General features: G+C 44.3%; 1 protein-coding gene across 5 annotated transcripts in view; it reads left to right on the top strand.

Moving 5' to 3' along the window:
- The window catches only part of RNF220 (ring finger protein 220), a 338,165-nt gene that overhangs the window by 143,283 nt on the left and 169,656 nt on the right, over positions 1-25,226 (top strand). The window lies entirely within an intron of this gene.

Below are 25,226 nucleotides of genomic sequence, written 5' to 3'. Positions count from 1 at the left end.
CCTCACCCGTGCTGATAGCTAATGAGTTCCGTTAAGACGGATAATAAATGAAGATCATTGCGCACTGGTGTCTGCCATTACTGGTAATTAGTTAAAACATCACAGCTACAATGAGTGAATTGGCTGGCGTAATTAACACCAACACTCAGCCATGTGGAACGCCATCCAGCAGAGATGCCGGCAGAGAGGACAAATGCTGAGCAAAATCTGCAGATTGCGCCAGAAATCACCGGCTCCACACCCCTCCGGTTGCCTCCCGCTGCCCGAATTATTTGTATGTTGGATTCAGCTAGTCATGTTTTATGCTTTATTGCGGACCTGCTGTTCTGGGCACATTCAATAAAGGATGGCTTCAGTGGCATAGCTAAGGAGCTATGGGCCCCCGATGCAAGTTTTACAGTGGGGCCCCCCAAGCACTCTATACATAACAATTGATATGACGCACCAAAACCTGCCAGTGGCGACTACAGTGTCAGAGGTGCAAGAAGGGGATGGGGGACCGTTTGTTAATGATTACCACTATTCAAAGTATCTATAGAAGTGATTATTATGAGCACAGGACCAATAGAGCGCTAATACTGTAGTTGAGGGAGGGTGCTTCGGAGCCCCTCTGGCCCAAGGGCCCCAATGCGGTCGCAACCTCTGCAACCCATATTGCTACTCCCCTGTATGGCTTTCTTAAGGATGTGACTGACATTCACCCATGATGTACAGTAAATTCACCTCATGAGGACCAGAGACTGTACTGGTAACTGGCACGGAGAGCCAGGTGTAGTGTATCCTCAATGCCACCCAAACAGGGGCGTATCTGAGTAATATAGCGCCTATGGCAAACACTGAAATTGTCCCCCCCCCCACATGTGGTATGGTGGCCTGTGTTTTTTGGTTCGGTATATTGCTGAAGTTACTTTTTTGTAAATATCTCTTGTTATTCCCGCTCTGTACTCAAGTGGGCCCTACATACATAAATTAAGTAGCCATGCTCCCCAGATATCAGAATTCATTTTATTTGAAGTCTGAGAGATGGGGAGGCACCTGCTCCCAGAAGTGTACAATTTGCATGAATGGACTACTAAAAGGCTGGCAAGAGGAGGATGAGCCTATTTGTTGTGATCTGTGGGCAGCACGGTGGCGTAGCGGTTAGTGCTCTCGCCTTGCAGTGCTGGGTTCCCGGTTCAATCCAAGCCAGGGCATTATCTGCAAGGCCTTTGTATGTCCTCCCTGTGTCGGCATAGGTTTCCTCCCACATACCAAAAACATACAGATAGGTTAATTGGCTTCCCCTTAAATTGGCCCTAGACTACGATATATACGCTACACGATACATACATGGACATAGGACTATGGTTGACTATAGTCAACAAATAGTCAGTTTGTTGACTTCCAGCAAAAAATCTGCAGACCCCTAGATGTATTTTTCTTTCCATGTGATGGTACACCTGACCACTGGCCCATGAGATGCAAATAATTACAGCTTGCATACAAATTGTATGCAGGTTGAAAATGGGCCAATCAAAATGGACAGAAAGTTTATTTGATTGGCCCAAATCCTGCTTAAATTTTGTATGAAATTTGCATGCATGCGTATAAGTCATGCTAATCACTTGTTAAATCCTCAGTTTCGACCCTTTTGCATTAGGTAGTCAGAAGACTCCGCATAGACAGCGGTGGCGCCTGATTCCTGTAAAATGTACTCGAGGCAAACCTAATGCAAAAAAATTAGATACTTACCTATGAAGAGGGAAGTGTCTGGCAAGACAGGTAATTTTGGTGCCTGAGATTTGGGCGCCCCCACAGGCCATAATGTGAATTATGGCTATAGTGGCGATCACTGAATAATTTGTCTGTTGGCAATAGCCGTAGCACAAATTACTATAAAACTGATGTAAATCGGCCGCCAGTGATAGCTGGAGCCTGAATCACACAGAGAAGAAGATAGTTAGGTTATCAGTAGAGAAATTGATTTTAAAATAAGCGGGAGAACAGCTAGAGCAGTGTGCGCCGTCTTTCAGCTTCACCCTGTGCCCAAATTTCAGCTCTCCATTTTTACATGCTTGCGCCTCTGGATCCTTCAGAGGCTTCCCGTGTCCTCCAGAGGATTCCCATGTCCTCTTGGAGACCACCGTTGCTGCACACGGACCCCCAGAACATGTGATCGTGGCCGTACTCCCTGCCATGCACAAGCGTGGTCATACTGCGCCTGCGCGAGTAGAACCGCTCCTGCGCACTAAGCTGGAGCCACTTGTCCACCACCATGGTATGGAAGAAGGCATGCATTTTTACGCACAGCATGCGTTATGTTTTCAGTGCTTACGTTAGTGCCTATAGTGTGAACGTTCCCTCATGATCACCCCAGACACCATCCAGAGCTCAGTAAAGTCCTTCTGGAAAGGATCATTTTGTAGAATACATCATTAGAGTGTCATTGTGGTTGGGACATTAAACTGTCAGCATAGAGCTCATCGGAATGCAGGGACTGATGTGACTGAGTCAGCGTTCTCTATACAGCTCTATGGAACTGCTTCATGTAATAACGATAATTGTAATTCTCATAATAATGGTGACTCAATGGTTTGCACTCCGCCTTACAGTATAAAGGTTCTAGGCTTCATATTCCAGACAGGATACAATCTACAGTCTGTACGCTCTCCCCATGTTCAAGCGGGTTTCCTCTGAGTGCTCTGGTTTCCTCTAACATCTTAACTGATGAAGTTAAAGCGGACCTTGATGCAGAACTTCCTCTCTTCTCTAAAAGATGAGCAAGAGCATAATAACCTTTGCAGAAAAACATCATTTCTTTGTTACAGCTGATAGAAATCATGCAAGAAATTCCTGCTTTCATGAAAGTAGACTTATTGTTAAAATCCTGTGTTTACAAATTAGCTGCTCTGCAGGGGCTGCCAAGATTCCTGAGCTGACACCGCAGAGAAATCAAATTACACTTTTTATTGGGCACAGATTAGGGGGAATTAGGCTAAATTCTCTAAATACATACAGGGTGGATTTCTGTCCTGTGCAAGAGTTCAGGTCCACTTTAAGTAATTGAGTGATATCGGTGTTTGGTGTTTGTTGCCAAGCCAGTAATATCTATAACTATGCAAATAAATAAAATAATAATAATGTGTGACTGGCTGGAGACACTAGACATGTAGTATGTCAAAAACCCTGAAAAGAATAAGTGTTCATGTGTTCATATACCCATACATGCCTTGTGTAGTTTTCTCCAGTTATTGCTCGCATTGGAGGAAGTGAAGGGTTAATAGGAAGTCTGCTATACTCGGTCCCTTTCGCACAGACATTTCTCAGGTCACAGATTGGGTAATGGTCTATTAATTTGCTGTATTCTCCCCTGTGAGTCAAAACTCAATTTCTGCCAGAGATCTCGGACCAGGTGATTGATGGGCACCAATCTGTCACCTCTTCTGCTAAAAGGGAGCTGCCCCAGATGCTCATCCCCCATAATACACAGGACCCCTTCCTCCCCCAAAGACACACGTGTTTGCTGCTGTGACATGGCGGCCCCTGGGGACACCCTGAATGGCTTACGGTGATGTCTGCCTCCATGCATATAGTTTCTCGGAGTGACACAAAGCTTGATATGACTAATAATAGATTAGGATCTCTGTGATTTCCAGGGAGGAGCCTGAGATTTGGAGCTTGGTCCCTTGAAATTTCGCTGTTTTTCAGTTTTAAACATAAAAAGAATGATGACTTATTTCCCTCCCTTGCTATTGAGAAGCTGCTCATTGTCAACACAATACCCATAAACAACCCCATAAGCTATGTGCATCAGGCTGAATGGCAGAGCAGGAGTAAGGGAGGGTTCACACTTGGCTTTGGGGTTTTTGCATGCAACTTTCCGCATGCACAATTTTTCGCTTGTGATTTTTTGCATTTTATGATTTTTATATGCGTTTGTAGGTAGAAGTTTACAAAGAATATAAATTAAGTTCATGTACATGAAAATCCATCTGATTAACTTGCGTGCATTTTTTCATGCAAAATGCGAGTTTTCAGAGATTTTTCTGCATTCCTATGAAAGAAGATCTGTTGTCCAAATTTAAAGGAGTACTGTAGGGGGGTAGAGGGGAAATGAGTTGAACTTACCCGGGGCTTCTAGTGGTTCCCCGCAGACGTCCTGTGCCCTTGCAGCCACTCACCGATGCTTTCATTCCTCGCCTCCGGTTTATTTCCAGAATTTGCGACTTCATAGTTGAAAAACCACTGCGCCTGCGTGGCCACGTCCTCGCTCCTGATCACGTCACCAGGAGTGTATGGCCTAGTACGGTCTGCGCCTGCACAGTACTCTCCCGGTGACATCAAGGGGAACGAGTACGCAGCTGTGCAAGTGCAGTGGTTTTCTGACTTTAAAGCTGCAAATTCTGGAAGTGAACCGGAGGCGAGGACCGGAGCATCAGTGAGTGGCTGCGAGGGCACAGGACATCTGGGGGGGGGGGGGACCGTTAAAAGCCCCAGGTACGGTAAGACTTTTTCCCCCTACCCCCACAGTAGTCCTTTAAAGCACTGAAAAATTGTGAACGCAAATTCAGATACGAATCGAAAGTGACCGCAATGCCACTGAAATACATTACAAGTGCAGCGATCATGGTTCTTTTGGTAAATCAACAGTGTGAACCCTCCCTAAAGAATGGAAGGTCTCTACTGGATTTATAAACACTTTACCATGTTCTCTGAAGGTGTACTCATACAGGTGGATTGGCCAAACACTGCCACCGGCAACATTTACAAAGCAATGATTATCCTTCAACCTACGCACAGTGGGTCAAACACGTCAATGCCTATTTTATGCTAGGTACAGATTTACTGTCAGATCGATTATTTCCACACATGTCTGATCTGATTTCGGCATGTTGGAAATAATTGATTTGACCGTAAATCTGTTAGAAAATTGTATTGTGTGTACCCTAGCATTAGACTTGAAAAGCTGGTTCAAGCAAATAGGGGGAATGCAGGGGGAATGCAGGTACATTTGAGAAAATATGAGAGATTTGAAGGTTTGGGGTCTCCAGAGGTAGTGGCCATTGTTAATGCTGTTTATTTAATTCATATGGCCTGAGTGTAACGAATGTGGAATCGTCTCCGTGGTCAGCGCACCAGACGTGCGCTGACGCGGCGGATTTCCTCCACAAGCGTATAATTGAGGACACCCAGGCTAGGTGCTATGCACCCGCAGAGGGCAATTCCCACCAGCAGATGGCGCTGTGGAGTGCAGGCAAACACAGCCGCTGCACAGCCACAGATGCCAAATGGGAATTGTACAGATCCAGGACAAGGTACAATCAGGCAGGGCTGGATAGCCCACAGGGAACAGAGCAAAGGGACAGAACCAATGTGTGCCCACCAAACTAGTCGCCACCCAGCAACGGCGAACACACAACGGCGGAAACGAAGTAGGAAACGCAATCGCAAGAATGGCGATTGCCAATAGCGACACAAGACTGAGCAGGACAGAGCACCAGGGTAGCAAAGGCACAGCAAATCATACAAAGAGAAAGATAAGGAAAATAACAAACGCTAGCTGAATGCGAACACCACACTCATTCGCAACAGTGCACGCGTTCGTGTGCGGTCTCCGCGTGTTACGCACAACAGAGACAAGCACGCCTAACTAACCAAAGACAGACAAACACGAAACAGAGAACGCGAGCGCTTGCTTAACGGTTACCTCACCGAGCCTACAGCAAGCGTTCGTATCAGACAAGACAGACAAACGTGAAACAGGAACTAGGCAGAAAGGATCCACCGCTCTTCCGTCAGAGCAAGTGTGATCCAAGCAGAAACACAGATCAGAAAGATCCACAGCCGCTACCGCTAGCGGTTAGTGCGATCCAGGAAGACAGATCAGATGGATCCACAGCACTAGCGCTAGGCAAGTGCGATCCAGGCAGACAGAGTAGCAGAACAGAAGGATCCACAGCACTAGCGAAAGTGACTAGCGCGATCCAGGTACAGAGTAGCAGAACAGAAGGATCCACAGCACTAGCGGAAAGTGGCTAGCGCGATCCAAGGAGACAGATCAGAAGAGATAGCTGGTAGCAACCGCTGCACCAGCTATACTCCAAGAACAGAGATCAGAACCATTTCCTGTCGACCACCGCTGGGACAGGACAATCGCAACAGAACAAACAAACAGATAAGCAATCCTAACTGCACCAAGGAAACCTGCCTAGTGCAGTTTTCCAGGAATTACTCTAAGATAACTTCAACAAGAAGTAGCATGGCTGACACTCTCTAGGAGTATTTACTACAAACCCTGAAGGAATGACCAGCAAAGGACTGTGGGTAATCCCAACCTTTATACAGCCAGTCATCACAGGAGGCAGGTAGGGGATTTGCATAACGAATGTATGCAAATTCCTCAGCAGCAAGCTGCAATACTGACAAAAAGTCTCTCTTAAAGAGACCTGCAGAATGCAGACCTGAACAGTGGTCAAAAAGCTGCCTGTCTGCACAGGCAGCTGAGCAGATTCTCACACTGAGATTATTGTTTGTTATTTTCTTTGAGTATGTAGTATAATTCAAATATTACACCATTAATCAATCATTATACAGTATGTATACCTAATGTCTCAATGACCACTAATGCTTTTTAGAGATGTAAAATTCTACATTTTCTGTATACAGTATTGTGAATGTATGGCATTTTTTATGTATCATGACATCTCCAGAATTGTTGAATAGTATGTTAAGGACATTTGACTGTTGCTGTTTGTTTTGTTGTTTTTGTTTATATACGGCTTAATTACTTCGTAAACGTTGACCGATTTTGGAAAGAAAGAAAAAAAAAAAGAAAGAAAAAAGTCACAAAGCAAATATCCATAGAGCAATATTTTATTTACTTAATAATTTGGCTCTGTTGTGCTTTTAAGCAGTGCCCTGTTACTTTCAGCTAGGGCAGAGTCCTTTACTTTGTATCATTATTTTGGGGATGCTGCCTACAGTTTCTTGCCCCAGGACTTACATAATAAGATCTCTGCTCTTCAGTGTGACCATTACAAGTGGTACCCAGTCTCCAGGCTTGATTTCCCATTTGTTTTGTATCACAGAGAATGGAACAGGAGAGGGAATGCTTTTAAAGATGGGTGGGGACTTCTAGTACTCCAAAGTGGGCTGGCCTAGATCCAGTGTTCTGGAGTCTGTTGGGTAACTCCACCCGCCCAGAATCCACTCATATCTGAAATACCACTATGGGGTGGAAACTCCATTCAGGTGAAGTCAGGTCACGCATTTTACAGCTGTTTTCTGGATGGTATCTGCTGAAATGGCCATTCCTTCTGTCTGCTATTTGGTTTTTCTCTCACGTCACTTCTGTGTACTTCTCCCCCCCCCCCCCCCCCCCAACTCTGCGTAGTTCTCTTCTGCAAGAGGTCCGGATGGTTCTGCCAAAGGAAAGTTGAAGGTCTGCCATTAATTCAAGACTAAAAATGACAAATTCATCTTCTACGACAATTAAATGAAGTCAGTAATTGATGCTAATTGATCTTCAGACGAGAGGCCTCTCAGTTGAGCTTCACACACTCCCCTTCGCTCTTCGGAAAAAAAACACAATAAAAGGCTCTAACGCAGAATTTTATACTGCCGCTCCCCCTCTCTCCTGACCCACATAATTGTCTTTTTACTGGCAGACTTCCGCTCGCATCCTGTAATAGGCCGCCGTGTGCGTGCCAAAGGGATCGCCAACGTGTTGCTGTAGTGTGTGCCGGCTGCACTATGGTGGTAAAATGCCAGCAAGGAAATGCATTACTTCAAGCCGCTACCATCAGAGGATTTTGCTGAGTTTCACTAAAGATTCTTCCGGGGCCTGAGGGGTCTGGTGGGTGGGTACATCTATAAAATATACTAAAATTAGCAGGAAGAGGAACTATGGTAAAGTGGCATCTGTGCCTCCCCCATCCTTCATCAGCAGTTTTTGGTGCCAACTCTGGTGCATTGATTAGCTTTAGAAGTTTGGTTAACTGGTCCATAAACCTAAAACTGATGTTTAAAGGGATACTGTAGGGGGTCGGGGGAAAATGAGCTGAACTTACCCGGGGCTTCTAATGGTCCCCCGCAGGCATCCTGTGCCCGTGCAGCCACTCCCCAATGCTCCGGCCCCGCCTCCGGTTCACCTCTGGAATTTCTGACTTTAAAGTCAGAAAACCACTGTGCCTGCGTTGCCGTGTCCGCGCTCCCGTGATGTCACCAGGAGTGTACTGCGCAGACACAGACCATACTGGGCCTGCGCTGTGCGCTTTTGATGACCCCAGCGGGATCGAGGACACGGCAACGCAGGCGCAGTGGTTTTCTGACTTTAAAGTCAGAAATTCCAGAAGTGAACCGGAGGCGGGGCCGGAGCATTGGGGAGTGGCTGCACGGGCACAGGATGCCTGCGGGGGACCATTAGAAGCCCCGGGTAAGTTCAGCTCATTTTCCCCCGACCCCCCTACAGAAATTCCAGAAGTGAACCGGAGGCGGGGCCGGAGCATTGGGGAGTGGCTGCGCAGGCACAGGATGTCTGCAGGGGACCATTAGAAGCCCCAGGTAACTTCAACTCCTTTTCCCCCGACCCCCCTACAGTATCCCTTTAAGTCAGCAAATGGTGGAACCTTGAGAGCTAAAGTATTGAATGGTTTCTTCCGTTCTTTGGGCACTTGTATTTTGAGATCTCTGCATATTACTAGTTCCCTTGACTGCATAAGTATCTTAGTTTTTTCCTGGGTTTAGATTTTTAGTTTAGTTTTTTCACTTTAAAGTGAACCTGAGGTGAAAATAAACTGATGAGATAAACAGTAGAATGTATCCTTCTACTGCTCTCAGAAGTTGTATTCTGCCAGGAAAACTTTTATGGCTGTAATTTGCATATAATTGAGGTTTACTATATTTCCCACAAGGTACCGACAAGGCAGAAGCTGCCACTTCCATGCCTGAAAATTAACTCTTTCGGGCAGCAAAATAAAACGAGCCAAACACCCTGGTTATTAATATGTTTTGCACTGTACATACACATGTTTATCTCATCATGTCACATGTTGCCTCGGGTACAACTTAAAGCAAAACTGTAAGTAATGTGAGGGAGGGGTTGAAAGTTAGACATTGACCTCAGTAGTCAGGATCTTCATGGTGCCCACTGTTCCAGCACAGGATCCCTTGTCATCTTCTGGCCACGCTTCCAGCAGTGTAATAAGTGCGCATCCAGACTGGGCATGCAAGAATAAGGTCTAAGCATTCCCAGTACAGCAAAGCTGCTTGTGCATGGCTTATTCCTCCCTGAGCACGTTGTTCCACTTAACATGCGCAGACGTATTCGCACATGCCCAGTCCATATACACTCGTCCACAGCTGGGAACACAGCCACAAGAAACCTATTTGTGAAGCTTTTGTGGTACAGAGGGACCCTGCACTAGAACAGTGAATTCCCACTGATGAGGTAAGTATTTAACTTTTTCACTTCAGATACTCTTTAATAAGGATTTGAGTCCGCCTGCAGAAAAGTGCAATATAAATGTTCTGTGTGTTGTCTTGTGTATTGGAGGCAGTTCACCATCAAAGGTCATATTTCTGAAGCTTCTGGCTTACGTAGTTTATGCTGCGAATCAGCCACTCACATTCAACTAGGAAATTCTCTGTACAACATACATGCAATTTTACAGTGGAATCTGACTTTGAATGAAATGTGGATATTACAGCTAATATGAAGGGGGGAGGGGGGGTGTATAAGGTTTTTTTTTCACAATACACTTGTGCTTTAGTTGTTTTCCCATTGTATATAATTGAATTTAAAAGTCATTTTTTAATATTATTACTTACAACACTGAAGTCAAAACCACAAACATATTTTCATGGTATATGATCAATAAACTGGGTTTGGAAAATGTATTGCTATGACATTTTTACAGATTTTTTTTCTTGACTTTTTTAGTTGAAGCACAAAATGGAAAACATTTAAATGTATAAAGTTATATATAATATTACACATTTATAGTGCTGACACATTTTCCACAGCGATTTGCAGAGAACATTAGTTACATGACTCACTGGGGAGGATTTATCAGCTCAGGTGCAAAGAAACCTGGCGAAAATGTGGAGCTGCTGTCCATAGAAACAAGTAAAAAAAAAAAAGTTTCAGGTGAATAAAGCAAGGATTCTGGCTGGTTACTTTTGACAACGACTCTAATTTTGTTCACAGTTTTTTGGCGGTATTTTTGCACTTCACAAATCAGCTCCACTGCCCTCCAAAAGGCCATCCAGTCTCTAATGTCACTAACCTACATTTGGGCTAATTTAGGCTCAGTCCAGTTAACCTATCTGTATCTTTTTGGAGTGTTAAAAATAGTGTACAGCTTTTTCCTACAGTAAGGCCCAGTGCACACCAAAACCGCTAGCAGATCCTCAAAACGCTAGCGGTTTTTGGAGCAGATTTCAGAGCGGTTCTAGGCATGTTTAGAGAGGTTTTCTAAACATGCCGAGCGTTTTTGGGAGCGTTTTTGTGTAGCAGATTACAAATATTATTACAGTAAAAGCTGTTACTGAACAGCTTCTGTAACAAAAACGCCTGGAAAACCGCTCTGATCTAGCGTTTTCCAGAGCGGTTTGCGTTTTTCCTATACTTTACATTGAGGCAGAAACGCTTCTGCAAACCGCAAGCGTGCAGCAGGAGGCACGTTTGCGGTTTGCTAAAAACCTCAAACCGCTGGTGTGCACCATCTCATTGAAATACATTAGCCAATCGTTTTCACAGGCAGATGCGGTTGGTGGATCGCTGCTAAAACCGTTCAGAGTGCACTGGGCCTCAGTTTGAGTAACTGGTCAAACAGTAAAGCTATGGACACTCATTTTTCATTCTGGTCCAGCTGACTACAACTGGACTCCCATCAATGAACTTTGATACACAGCAGAGGCTGGAGGTGGCTTGTAATTTATAAATACACCCTAGACATAGGACTTGCTATGGATAGAACATGGCAGAATGCACAGTTTGCACACCGCACCTTCCTGTTTGTACAGCAATTCAGGTCAGTTGCAGACTAGTTGTGCTGCACTGGCACTCCAGACTAATAATTGGAACCACTTGTCTACTGTGTGACCGGCCGGAGGTTGACTTCACTTTCATAAACAATGTATTGCGTATCCCTTATTTTCCCACCACTACAGCAGCAGTGTCCCATGCCTGGCAATTAGTTAATTAGTTGCAGGGGGCTGCAGTGTAGGTGACCTGCGCTGCCACCAGCCAGGAGTGCCCCCTGTCTGTCTGTCCCTCATGTTGAGATGAAATTTCTGAGTAGCAGACCCGCTTTATAGCAGCAGCTGTGCCTTTTACCACTTAATTTTTATAAGGCCAGTATAAACCTCGGCGGGGGGCCGCGCACACTCACATTTTCTCTGCTTAACATATTAGAGTGTTAGCACTTATGCCGGATACAAGAAAGGCCTGTTGTTTTTTTTGGTGGGGAGGGGGCTGTCTGTGAACACCTCACCCTCTTAATAGTTGGCTTTTTTCTTTAATCTCCAGCCAGTTTGCTGCAGTTGGCCGTGTTGGCATTCAGTTCAAGGCCTGTTCTCAATCTGTGCGGTTTGGTGGACACGTCAGCTGGATGCCATTTTGGTCGCAATACAATACATTTTTGTCGCCATTTTGAGAGAGAGATGTCATCTGCGAGATCCTGAAATGTTGCCATGCCATAAATAGATCACTGATATCGTCCATTGCAACATACAGAAGGGATTGTCCTGATCAATTTGGGTGACATTTTTTTCCCTGGTCCGTGTACTTATGAGCTGCTCAGCTTTTGCTGAGCAGCCCACTTGGCGCTAGTCTAGCAGACCCATCAGGAAACATTATAAGGAACAGTTCTCCAATCACAGCACCCCCTTACAGCATGAAGCATTGTGATTGGCCGAATTGTGTGGGCGTAGTTTTCTACAACCTGTTGGAACCCTAGCAGTTTGAGAGGGTGCTGTCAACCCAATCACGTTAGCTAACTTTCCCTATGAGGTTTCCTGCTGGGTCCCCTAAAGTAGACTAGCGCCACCCACTCTGCCCTATGGAGAGGGGAGGGGGCAGGGTCAGATATTCGACTGCAGCTCTTTGCAGAAATGACAGCAGGTTTGTTTTGCACAATCTAACTCAGCCAATTGCTGAAGGGAAGATGGTGACATCAAGGGAAGGCGTGGTTACATACCAATATACAACACTATATACATAGAAGAAGTGTTTCTGATAGTGAAACCAGGAAAATTACTGTAAAAGAAGATATCCTGAATTTACTACATTCTACTATATGCCACTAATGTGTCTCTTTAATAGAGTGGTTAGGTGCAGACACACAGGAGATAGGAATTTATGTTCGCATTATAGAAACTACTGTAAGTAACACTGTTAACTTTTTTACATCAGTGGAATGAAGATTTTTGTAAACACTTGACTTTAAAAGCAAACCTGAACTGAAAATGAAAACTCAAAATAAACCTATTCTCGTCATACTTACCTCCTGCATAGTCTGCTCATCAATCTCTTTCTCCTCTCTTTTGTCCCATTTGTCCATGGTGATCAGTAGAATTCTCTGTCCTCCATTTTCAAAATGGCCATTACCCCATAACCGCTTCCTGGTCAGCACACTGTTGAACTTTAATATCGCGCACATGAGCCATAGGGAAACATGGACATTATCTTGCTCATCAGTTGTCCTTTCAGTTATAACTGACAGCAACTTATATATAACTGACAGCAACTGATAAATTTCAGTTCTGACAAAGGCCTCAATTCACTAAGCTTATCTCCTGTCTTTAATAACGTTTCTAGAGTTGTTACTATGGTGATAAGGCATGTAGTATTCAGGCAACATTTTACCTCAGGCAAACCTAAAGTTAACTCTTCTGTCTTTAAGTTAACTCTCCAATCCTTAAAATAAATCCAGAGTTAAAGACAGGCTGTTAATTAACTGCGTGTGAAAATAACTACAGAGGAGGTAAATTAACTACAGAGGAGGTAAATTAACTACAAAGGAGGTAACTTAAGGAATGAAGAGATAAGATAACTCTCTCACTGTGTGGAGGTAAGTTTTCTCTTGCCTTATTATCTCCAGCATGATCTTAGTGAATTGAGGCCAAAATCTTGTCAGAATTGGAAGAGTTCGTTGTTAGAAAAAAATGGTGAGCTACTGAGAGGAACTCACGGCGAGGTAAGTATGTAATATTCATTTGCAGGTACATCGTGTTTATTTTAAATAGTTTTACTCGATTCAGGTTCCCTTCAAATAAACTGGAATACCGTAGTTCTTTACTGTGAAACATTACTGCACACATATATGGGACGTACTGCATGGCATCACATACTGCACTGAGACCAGGAAGTATACTAGTCTATTAGCCGGATAATGTGTTTGACGTATTAATAACAGCCGTGGAACAGCTCAGTCCTGGCCTATGTGAGCTGCCGATAAATTATGACACATTACATATTGATGAAAACCAGAACTTTGGAATTGTGTTCACAGGCGTGCTTATCCTACTGACTGATGGGTAATAATGTCGTCTGTCAGCACTCGGAGGCCCTGGTCAAGAGGCCAATTTGTCCAGACATAAGCGCTTAAAGCTCAGGTGCGCCTGGTCCCCGGCCTGCTCTTGCCACTTATTGTCAGCAGTGCAGGATTGTCATTTTATAGCTTTGTCCAAAACTCTGGCTCTGAGCCAGCACACCTCCTCGCAGTGCCATAAAAACACAAAGTGGCTAAAGGGCTGCTAAATTGCAAGATTTTTCCTTTTGTCGAAGAGTTTTTATTAACATTAATAAATACATGTGTAAAAGGAATATCTAAAGACTGAATCATTTGGGGGGAATTATATTGTAACGCGCAAATAACTTCCTCCCGGTTCACCCGTACAAGGATCCTGCCAAGACTCCTGGCCAGTAGGGATGGTCAATGAGATACAGATTATTCCACCGTGCATATAAATTGAATGCAAATTCTACACAGCTTGGAATTGGGCCAATCAAATGCATTTCCTAACTATTTTGATTGGTCCAATTCTAAGTGCACACAACCTGCATTAAATTTACATGCATGCTGGAATGATTTGCATCTCTGTGGGTCTTTATTAAGCTGTGTTTGGGCAACAATAACAGTTACCATGCTAGCTTATAAATATTACACGTAATTACTTTTGCATTAATTAAATTAATTAAAAGGGTTACTTTTTCGTAAATTAAAGGGGAACTCCATGGAATTTATAATCTTCATGCTTGTTAAGGGTCTATGGCTGAAATAACTGGTATTGTTTAAAAGGAAATAAATATGGCAGCCTCCATATACCCTTCACTACAGGTTCCCTTTAAATAAAATAAAAGCATACTCCTAGTTACAACAGGTATTGCAACTTATTTTTTAATATCTGTTTTCTCTTGCATGTCATCTGCATTAAAAGATTGCTAAAAGCAGCCTGTTTGGCATCTGTGTGCCCTGGCTTATAAACTTTAGAAAACTGCTTTATGCTGCCTGCTGTGTTAGGAAAATATAATGTATAGCAGGAAATTTGGGTGCCTGCTTAGAAAAGATATTTGTATTACCATTTATTGCAGGTCCAGATAGTTACTGTTTCTTGTGCCTCTTTATATTTAGTGTTTTTGCAGTAGGGGGGTTAAGGGGGAGGAGGGGTTTAAAGTGAACCAGAGATGAAGCACCCTCATGTATTTTACCATATATATAAGTGGGAATATTAGAGAAAACACCTACCCTGCTCTCTGTTTCATCCTCACTGCTAAAAGTGTCTGTTATCAGCTGTGATAAGAATCCCGGACTGAGCATTCAGTCTGGCTTTGCAGGGAATAATTAGAGCTGAGTCATTATAGCAGAGCCACAAGGGGGCAGGCTTGGGCTTGAAAAGACACCAGAGAAGACAGACTCAGCTATAATCATTCCATAGGAAAGCTAGACTGAGTGCTCAGTCGGGGATTCTTATCAGAGGTGATAACAGTCAGATTAAACAGAGAACAAAGAAACAAAAGAGCAGATTAGGTGTTTACTGTCATGTTCCCACTGATTTATAAGGTAAAATACATGCGGGTGCTTCATCTCTGGTTCTGGGTAGGCATGGGGGGGGGGGGGGGGTTAAGGTATGGGGGGGTGAAGGGTTAGGCATCAGCAGGGGTGAGTGGTTAGGGTTAGGCATTAGCAGGGGGAGTAGTAAGGGTTAGGCATTTGTGGAGGGAAGTGGTTAGGCATAAGTAGAGGTGTGAGAATAGGGTTAGTATTAGCTGTAGTAAAATACTGGTATTATTTACTGATATTTTACTATCTTAATTTGCACTCCAGATTAGCACAAGACCAGTAAAATCTCACATGGGTCATAAAACAAGTGTGACCATCATGATCTTCATGTGTAGCCACAAAAACACCTGAGCTGAAGTATAGTCCCCTGTCTCAGAGGAAGGGAAGGTTGATAGTTGGGGCCCCCACAGTTCTGGGCCTCCCTGCGTACTGCAGGGCTGCTCCCCTCTAGTTACGCCCCTGTATAGAGGTACTATTTTTTCCTTTCTCTCTATTACCCAACAATCCCCCAAAAAGCTGAAATATTTTTGGGTGGAGTTAGCCTTTAATAGTCATACTTGCCTCCTGATGGTTACCTGTGAATATGCACTGGCCACGCGAGCATGATGGGAGGGAGGTGAATATTTCAGGCCATTCATTGAGGAGGAATGGGCAGGCAGCCACAGCTATTCTCCATAATGTTTTACATACTGGGGATTCTTCGAGACGGTGGGAGGAGGCAGCCATTAGAGGAGGCAGATCATTAAGCCCGGCCATAAAATATTAATAGTTATTGTCCCTCTATTTATTGGTGATTATCCCGCTGGAGTGCTCACGGATGCCTTTCATGCAGCCGTTTTCTTCTTCTTTAATAATCCACTATTAATAAGTGCACATTTAGAGCAAAGGCGTCTTGTTAGCCAGGCTAGCCCCCCACGCCCCAGCTGTGCTCCCCCCATTCTTCTTACGGTTTCCGGAATGTGGCACCTGTAATAAAGGGAGCTGCTTCTGATGTTGCGAGAGGCGGCTTAATTAAGTCACCTGCTTGTGGTCTGGTCGGAGTAATTTGGGCAGCTCCACCTGCATTGCTGGAAGGCACCAAGCAGCTGTATGGGCGGGGGGGGGGGGGGGGGGGGGGACATATGGAGACTAGTGTTCAGTCCGGGCTGTCTGCGCCAGCCCTGTGGTAGATGCCACAGTAGCCAATTTATATACTGTGTATATATTTTTTCATCATTATTTTTAGGGTTGCTATAGATGTTGGTGCATATACAAAAAATATTTAACTAACTTTACATACTTTAGTATTCAGTATTTAAAAATCAAGACATTATTTAAGAAAAATAATTTATAAAATGATTTAATAAAAAGTTAACACTTAAAATATTGATCTTAATCTTTTAGAAACTGTCTCCTCTGTATCTGCACCCAGGTTTTGCGTTGAGGCAAAACTATCCTTAAATAAAGAACACAGTTCAACATATCACTTTTATACAAATGTTTAAAGAGAATCTGTAACAAAAAAGAGACCCTAGAGCAGGCATGGGCAAACTTGGCCCTCCAGCTGTTAAGGAACTACAAGTCCCACAATGCATTGCAGGAGTCTGACAGCCACAGACATGACTCATAAAGGCAAATACATTGTGGGGCTTGTAGATCCGTAACAGCTGGAGGACTGAGTTTGCCCATGCCTGCCCTAGAGTGTACTTACCTTGGTAGGAGGAAGCCTCTGGATGAGGCTTCCCCCGTCCTCCTGTGTAGCCCTGATCCAGCGCTGGCAGCCTCTGAAAATCCGCCGATGCGCATAAGAGTAGTATCAGCTGCAGCAAGCGACGATATTTACCTATGCGATCCAGCGCAGGTGCTGCACCATTTTTCCCCTCGGGCTCCGATGGAAATAGCCAAGCCTGATCGGGTCCCCTCTACTGCCTGCGCAGTAGAGCTGACCCGATCTGCTGGACTATGGTATTTCCACTGGAGCCCAAGGGCGAAGATGGTACAGCGTCTGCACTGTATCCCAAAGGTAAATAGTGCCGTTTGCTGCTGTCCGGTGGTCCAAACGCTGGATCCGTGCTGCACAGGAGGAAGCCTCATTAGGATTCAGAGGCTTCCCCCTTTTGAGGTAGGTAGGTGAGGGGAATGCGGAGGCTGCCATATGTATTTCCTTTTAAACAATACCAGTTGCCTGGGTGCTCTGCTGATCTTCTGCCTCTAAAGGTGCGTACACACGCACTATTGTAACAAACAACGGGTCCGTCAGACCCTCCCACGGTGCGGTCGTTCTCCCGACAGCAGTACATGAGTACAGGCTGTCGGCAGACTGATAAGACTATTTTTGACTGATCAGCCTGTACTCACGTACTAGTGTCGCTAGAATGACCGCGCCGCGGGTGGGTCTGACGGACCCGTCGTTTGTTACAATAGTGCGTCGCGGGAGGGTCTGACGGACCCGACATTTGTTACAATAGTGCATCGCGGGAGGGTCTGACGGACCCGACGTTTGTTACAATAGTGCGTCGCGGGAGGGTCTGACGGACCCGACGTTTGTTACAATAGTGCGTCGCGGGAGGGTCTGATGGACCTTAATACTTTTAGCCCTAGCCCCAGAACAGAACAAGCATATGCAGATCAGTTGTTTCTGATAAAATGTAAGAAGATTAGCTGCATGCTTGTTTCAGGTGTGTGTGATTCAGACACTACTAAAAAATGTATTTTCATGAAAAAATGGTTTGTAGATGTAATTTTACTATTTGGCCACAAGATGTCCTTGGGCATAACTTCCCTATGTGTAGTATTACTACATAAACAGGAAGCAATGCGTGGAAGTGGAAGTATCAGTTTTTGTGAATTGATGGCCAGGGTTATTCACCTGAGGACTTAGATCAACGAATGGGAACCGTGTTCCCATACATTAATCTCCCGTTTAGCGTTCGGCAGCAGTAAAGAGTGCGAGTGAGCATGAGAGCGCAGCAGCAAGAGACGAAGTTCCTCATCCTGGAGGAGGGGAAGTGGGGGCAATGCAGGGACGTAGATGCTCATCCCGGGGGAGGGGGAGGGGTTAAAGAGAAATAAATATGGCAGCCTCCATATCACTCTTTCTTCAGGTGTCCTTTAAAACTAAAATACATATATGGGAAGGTTCTGTTTCGGATTAGTTCTACAGATACAAATACTTATCTCATTAAGTTTATTCTCGCTTCAGATTTACTTCAAATGGATGGATATAAATTGTATAACATAACTAATTTTCAAGATCCACATTATATTTATAATAAGGCTGCCATGTTATTTGTGACCAAGCTCAGAGTAGCAGCCAAAGCTCCCGAATCTGTTGCCCAAACCACTGATTTTCCACTGCTGGTTGCTCAGCAATATGAAAACCAAAAATGTCTTCTGTGTTATTCCTGTCTGCTTTACAACTTCAGATCAAAACATGAGAAAAGCATATTTTTTATAACGTAGGCAATGCTGTAAAAAGGGTTGAAATATCTCCAGTCCTCCCTCTTTACAGGGGTAGTTAAAGTCCATTTTATTTACTGCGCCTGTGTTGTAATTACGCCACGCTGACACTTTACTGCGCACAATTACAGTCAAGAAGAAAAATAAAAATGATTGTCACGCCATTAGAAGATTACGCTTGACAAACACATCTCCTTACACTGAGCGTCATCCTTGTACTTTATACCGCCGGCAGTGCTGAATAAGCTGTGAGCGAACCCCATTATAGGAGGGGCAGGGGTCTTCCTTAGTGATGGGGCCCCCCCAAGAGGGACCTGGCGTAGTGTCACCCCCCTTCCCCCCTCGCTGGGAAGATGCTAATAAACACTTAGCAGTGAAATGATCCATCTCGCAGTGGCCCAGACGTCTTGCGCTAGCCTTTCTCCCCACCTCCCTATTTAATCAGCCGCTTGTCAGAGGCACCGGAGAGATGGCATTTGGTGAAGAATCTTTTAGCTAAAAAATGTTGTCATTCCTATTTCCTAGTTATCATTCTCCCTGGCGTCGCCCTCCCACCTTCCCCACCTCGCCTCCCCGAGTGGCGAGATTAACACAGGATCACAGCGCCGTGTGTACCCATCCAGGAGGAGATGTATCCATTAACCAGGGATGCTGCAAGCTGGGCCCCCTCACCTCCCACATTTATCATGTTTAACCGTGACAGACGGACACCGAGGGCCTGCAAATTTATCTCGCTGTGCCCATAGCGGGGACCATCCGTCATAAGCCGATGAGATGGGGAGGCAGGATAGGGATCGGGGTTGGGGATGGGGGTCTGCAGGAAAAAGGGGGGAGGGTCACTGTCAGGTGAAGCGAAGGTACCCATCTGCCTCTCCACCCAGGAGTCAGGTTATCGTTCTTGGAAGTCGTCCGGTGATTGACTGCCCGGGTGGAGATACAACCTGGACACACGTATGTCTATAAGAAAAACATTAGTGACAGCAGCTCACGCACTTCAGATTGAGTGGCAAGCAACGTGATTGGCAGGGAGAGATTAAAAGGTTGACAGAAGTGTTACGTACCAGCACTGTTTATCTTTCTACTTATACAGTGATTTTTTTTCTTTTTGTATTTTTTTTTTTGCTGTTTACTTGACCAAACTTTCTAATTTGCCAGTGAAAAGATTAAAGCGGACCTTATGCTAAAATGACCTTTTTAGAAGCCAACTCGGAACGTAAGCATCTCCAAAATTGCCACGTTGTTGTGCATTGGTGATTGATTTGGAAGCAAGGGCGTAACTATGGGGGGCAGCCCTTGCAACTGCAGGAGGGCCCAGAGATGTAAGGGGTGCTCAAATACTACTTCACTCCCTCCAATAAAGGGGTCCATCCTTCAGATCAGGTGTTTGCATGGCTACACTTGTTATGGGTGTGAAGATCCTGATAGCCACACTTGTTTTATGCCTCTTGCAAGATGGGCCCCAGACTGTGAGGACCACAAGGGGTTGGGAAGGGGTGAGAACATTGGCGGGCCCCATTAAAGTTTTGTTCGGGGGGCCCCATGATTTGTAGTTAAGTCCCTGTTTGGAAATGTCTTTTTTGGCTGGTCAAGTTGACGTGGCCGTTTAGGCTTCCTGAAGAGAATTTCTGCTAAATAAACTGACCACCTCTGATTCAGAGCACAATGACTCCTGGGCTTTGGCTTTAATTAAAATGTTACATTTGCTTCCAGCTTACAACAGGATCTGCTTTGAGGGGAATTTCTGGCTCAGAAGTGTAATTACTGGGGGAAACAGGCCCTGTAGTTGCAAGGGGGTCCAGGGCTGTGTGTGTGTGTGTGTGTGTGTGTGTGTGGGGGGGGGGGGGGGGGTGCAGATACTCACAGTACAACTTTCTGATACAGGACCCCCCTCCACAGCAATGATTTGGGCCAGACCTGTTATGAGTGGAGGGAGTCATGGTGGGCATACTATTATGGGAGAAGTAGATGGTGGCCACTTTGTTATATGAGCCCCAGCAGTTGGGCTCCCCGGCTGTGGGGGTCATCAAGGGAGAGGGGAAGCAGTTTTGCAATTTAAAAGGCCCAAAGCCAAGGAGCTTTGGGTCTCAATGCAGATTTTACATTGGGGCCCTGCCAAGCTCTCTAAACATAACAATTGATATGGTGCACCAAAACCTACCAAGTACCACTACAGTATTAGAGGGGTAATCAGGGGATGGGGAACAGTTTGTTAATGATTACCACTATTCAAAGCATCTATAGGAATAATCATTACCAGCACAGAACCAATAAATATCTAATACTGCCATTGAGGGTGGGCCTTTAGGTTCCTCTCTGGTCCAAGGGCCCCGGAGCAGTCACAACCTCTCCATCCCCTGTTGCTATGCTACTGGGCCCAATCAAAGTTTTGCCGAGATGCTTTATGATTTGTAGATACCCCCTCGTCCTGATATTGCAGTGAGGAGAATCACATGACCAACTAAGCAGCCACTAAAAAATTGGCAGGGCAATTATCTGACATTACAGACAGAAATTAGTCATTTTTAAAACTGACAGGATGGACATATCCAGTGTATCCCCTAGGAATAGAATATATTACACATACGTGTCCCTGCACCCCCTGTTCTCTATCTCTCTGAGGTAAATCACACTGTTTTATATATTTTTAATATTGGTGCATTTTGGGCTCAGTGTTATTTGCCATTGCTCTGGAATGTATTCTTTTTATGAATGTTCATAGAGATAACTATTTGCTAGCAGTGCCAGAGAGTAGAGAAAAGGGGAAGAAATACAACTTTACCTGGAAAGCAGTGGCGTTTTGGCTGCTTTCTCTACCTCAGTCCGTGTATGTCTTAAATTATAGGGGAATCTCTCCAGAGATATCTGTATGAAGTGGAAGAGGAAAACTTCATTAGAACCGCCGAGGAAAAGCTGTCATGATTCAGCTGTCACTGAACTAAAACTTTCTGCATTATAGCAGCAAAAATTTCACACAGGCACATTATAGTGTTCAGCAATGGTACACAAAATAGTGATGTAACAATAAACAATGGTGTGCAGAAATATAGGGACACAGACAAGTCACTGAGTCCATATGGTGGTGGAGAAGAACACACAGGGAGGAGTACATCTGTAGCGGTCTTAAAGGGCCCTAAGGGAGTCTCCTGCCCCTCTCTATAGAACAGTACATGCAACACAGTTGAGCTAAGTTTCACATATACAGACCGCTGGGCAATCTGTCTCCCTAAGCAATCACGGGTGACTGTTTCAGACAACAAAGACTACTGTGTGTACGTCCCTTTGGTCTGCCACTTGCTGGTCCTCCACAAGTGCATAATTAGTCAGCAGGGAGCAGGTTTTGTAATGCTGCTCAGTTCTCTGGAAAAGAGTTAACTTCATCTAGAAGTTCAAGGCATGTCTGGATGTTATTTGCTTACGGTAATTAGAATATGTTATCGGGCTGCGGGCTGGAGAGCCACGCTCTGCTGTATCCTGAATAACAATGGAATCATAGAACAGACCTGGCTACTTATTCCATTCCTTTACATGGCAGCAGCATATTCTGTGACACTTCAGAGGAACCAGGCCATGAATTTAAACAAAGCAGACACTAGCCTCACTCGCACTGTTACAGGTGCAATGTAACACACGAGTTTTGCCATGCGCAAACTGTCAGTTACCACCAGCATGTCATTTTGACACCCTCATCGATTACAAGATTCAGAAACAAGCTGTAAACAGCAAGTTAGGAGTACGGAATCTGATGCAGAGCAGAAATGCAGGGCTGTGGAGTCGATACAAAAATCTTCCGACTCCAACTCTGACTCCTTGGTTTATGAAACCATGACTCCGACTCCAACTCCTACTCCGAGTACCCAAAAGTGCTCCGACTCCTTAGTCTAATACTTAACAGGGCTGTGGATTTTGTACAAAAATCATCCGACTCCGACTCCTTAGTTTATGAAATCAACGACTCCGACTCCAACTCCGACTCTGGGTGCCCAAAATTGCCCCGACTCCGACTCCACAGCCCTGCAGAAATGTACTGTAAACATTCTCAGTGAGTTATGGGCAATGTGTAAAGATGTTTATTAATGGTGCAATCTCCTGAGCGATTGACTATATGATCGATTGCATATGGTTAATGGTGACGATCAACACAATGATTATCTTACCAATCCTTCCGACGATCCAAATTTCGGAACTATTCTTTTAGTCTGATCGAATTGTTTATCATTTTCCCATCTGTTATTGGGCCTGAATTATTGTTTCTGGTTGATCGTAAAGATTGGATCGGATGGTCGATCACTCTGGAGATTGTGCTGTCAATGGGCACCTCAATGATGCATTGCATGATTGCGGAATGCAAAGAGAATAGTGTGAACAAATCCTTACAGAACACCTGAAGTGAGAAGGATATGGTGGCTGCCATATTTATTTCATTTTAAAGGGCAACTGAAGCAAGAGTGATATGGAGGCTGCCATATTTATTTCCATTTAAACAATACCAGTTGTCTGGATATCCTGCTAATCCTCTACCTCTAATACTTTTAGCCATAAACCCTGAACAAGCATGCAGCAGATCAGGTGTTTCTGACATTATTGTCAGATCTGAAAGGTTCGCTTCGTGCTTTTTTCTGGCATTATTTAGACACTACTGCATCCTAATAAACCCGCAGGACTGCCAGGCAACTGGTATTGTATAAAAGGATATAAATATGGCAGCCTCCATATATTTCTCACTTCAGTTGTCCTTTAAATGATACCAGTTGCCTGGCAATCCTGCTGACCTATTTGGCAGTAGTGACAAAGTAGTGTTTGAATCACCCAGCTGAAATAAGCATAAGGCAGAGGATATGCAGGGCAGCCAGGTAATGTGCATTATGTAAAAGGAAATACATATAGTAGCCTCCATATCCCTCTCACTTCCATTGACCTTTAATGCTGGTGAGAAGCCCTGTCACGGCTGCAGGTATCCAGAGCTGCAGGCTACACTCTTCCCAGGCAGCTCTTTCCACCCCCGGGCAGTCTAAATACCTTCATGCTGCTGGACCAAGCAGCACTCCATCCATAATAAAGCCTGATGTTTACTCCTTCATCTGGGATGCTTCAGGTCTCCTGAATACAATTGTGACGCCATATTTTAAGCTACAAAAGTATCAATAGAAAAATGAAACATGACATTTTCCATTATCCTTACTAGCTGATTGGATGGTATTTGAAAAATGGTGTTTCATCTATGTGTATAAACAAAAGGAAGGCGGAAGGATTACTTTATTGACCGGAATTTTCAGGGAAAACAAGAGGGAGCTGGGACAATCTTTCTCATCTGACGGATCTGCGCTGCGTCTGGCGTGGCAATGAGATCATTGTTATCTGCCATCATAATCTACGTGTCAAATGTGGTGTTTCCTCCAACTCTGTGGGGCAGTCAATCAATTGTCATCTGACAGTGTAAAAAAAAAAATCAAATGAAAAAAGACAAGTGTAACTTTCCATATATTGTATATAAAATACTAGTGTTTCTCATACCGCTGTAATTTTAACATATGCACATGTACCAACTACACATCAACTATGTATGTATTTGTATTTCTTCTATTCAATGCCATGACTGTACAGTGTCTTTTCCTTCTCATGTATATTTGTTCCCCATTGTTTGTTTGTACTATGTACAGCGCTACGGAAGATGTTGGCGCTATATAAATAAAAAATAATAATAATAATAAAATATATACTATATATATATATATATATATATATATATTATACACACACACACCGCAACATACCTGCGTCATGCAATAATAATTATAACCATACATCTATATATATATATATATATATATATATATATATATATATATATATATATATATATAATATATATATATATCCAACAAACACCCATTCTGTACTAGTCCCTAAAATGTACTTCGTCACATTATTTTGACTATGACAGAGTATGCTAGGACAGGGGTAGGTTGAGTTTTGGTGGAAAAGGAGATGAGTATGTGTGGGATGGATAGATGCTGCTAAACCTCAGCTCCAAATCCTGCTTTGATCCCCTGATTAAACAAAGGCCTTTGTCAACATGTGTACAATTAGGGGATAGAGGCTTAATTACCAAGTGTTGGATTTACTTGGGAGGAATGAAATGGATCTGTGCTGAGTGCGAGCAGAGAGAGGGGCCACGTAAGTCTGGAGAGGATGGGGAGGGGGGCCCCTCACTGAATGATAATCGATTATCCATTTCTCAAAGTCATTTAGCAGCCCGGAGGTGCAGGATAAAGTGCCAGGGGCTGCAATGGGCATTTTGTATGCGTCCTCATGTGCGGACGGCGTGGGGAGAGGTGAGGGAGCAACTATTGAGGAGGATGTGGGGGGTGGTGGCTGTTATTGACCCGCAGCAAGAAGCTGTTTTATGACAATCCGCCAGTATTTGTCTGCTGTGCTTTCGCTGCCACGATGATTGTTTTTATCAGAGTAAATTGAGGCCACTTGAGGGGTGTGTGTCCAGGAATAAACACCCCATAACAGCAGAATCAACAACAACATTGTGACACATGAAGATGCCTTTATGTCGCATACACAGGTGACTATTTATGGGTCTGCTGAGACCACATGTACAGGATTCACCATTCCTGCATTGCAACAAAGAAAGTTTTCTGTAGCATCCAGTTCTAATAGCAACATATTTCACCTTCATTAATACCGTTCTATCACACAGACCTTTATGTCCCATGTCAGGTCATGTGACCAAGG

The sequence above is a fragment of the Hyperolius riggenbachi genome, chromosome 6, assembly GCF_040937935.1.
Source record: "Hyperolius riggenbachi isolate aHypRig1 chromosome 6, aHypRig1.pri, whole genome shotgun sequence".
Taxonomy (NCBI): domain Eukaryota; kingdom Metazoa; phylum Chordata; class Amphibia; order Anura; family Hyperoliidae; genus Hyperolius; species Hyperolius riggenbachi.
This window is presented reverse-complemented; position numbering and strand designations above follow the sequence as displayed.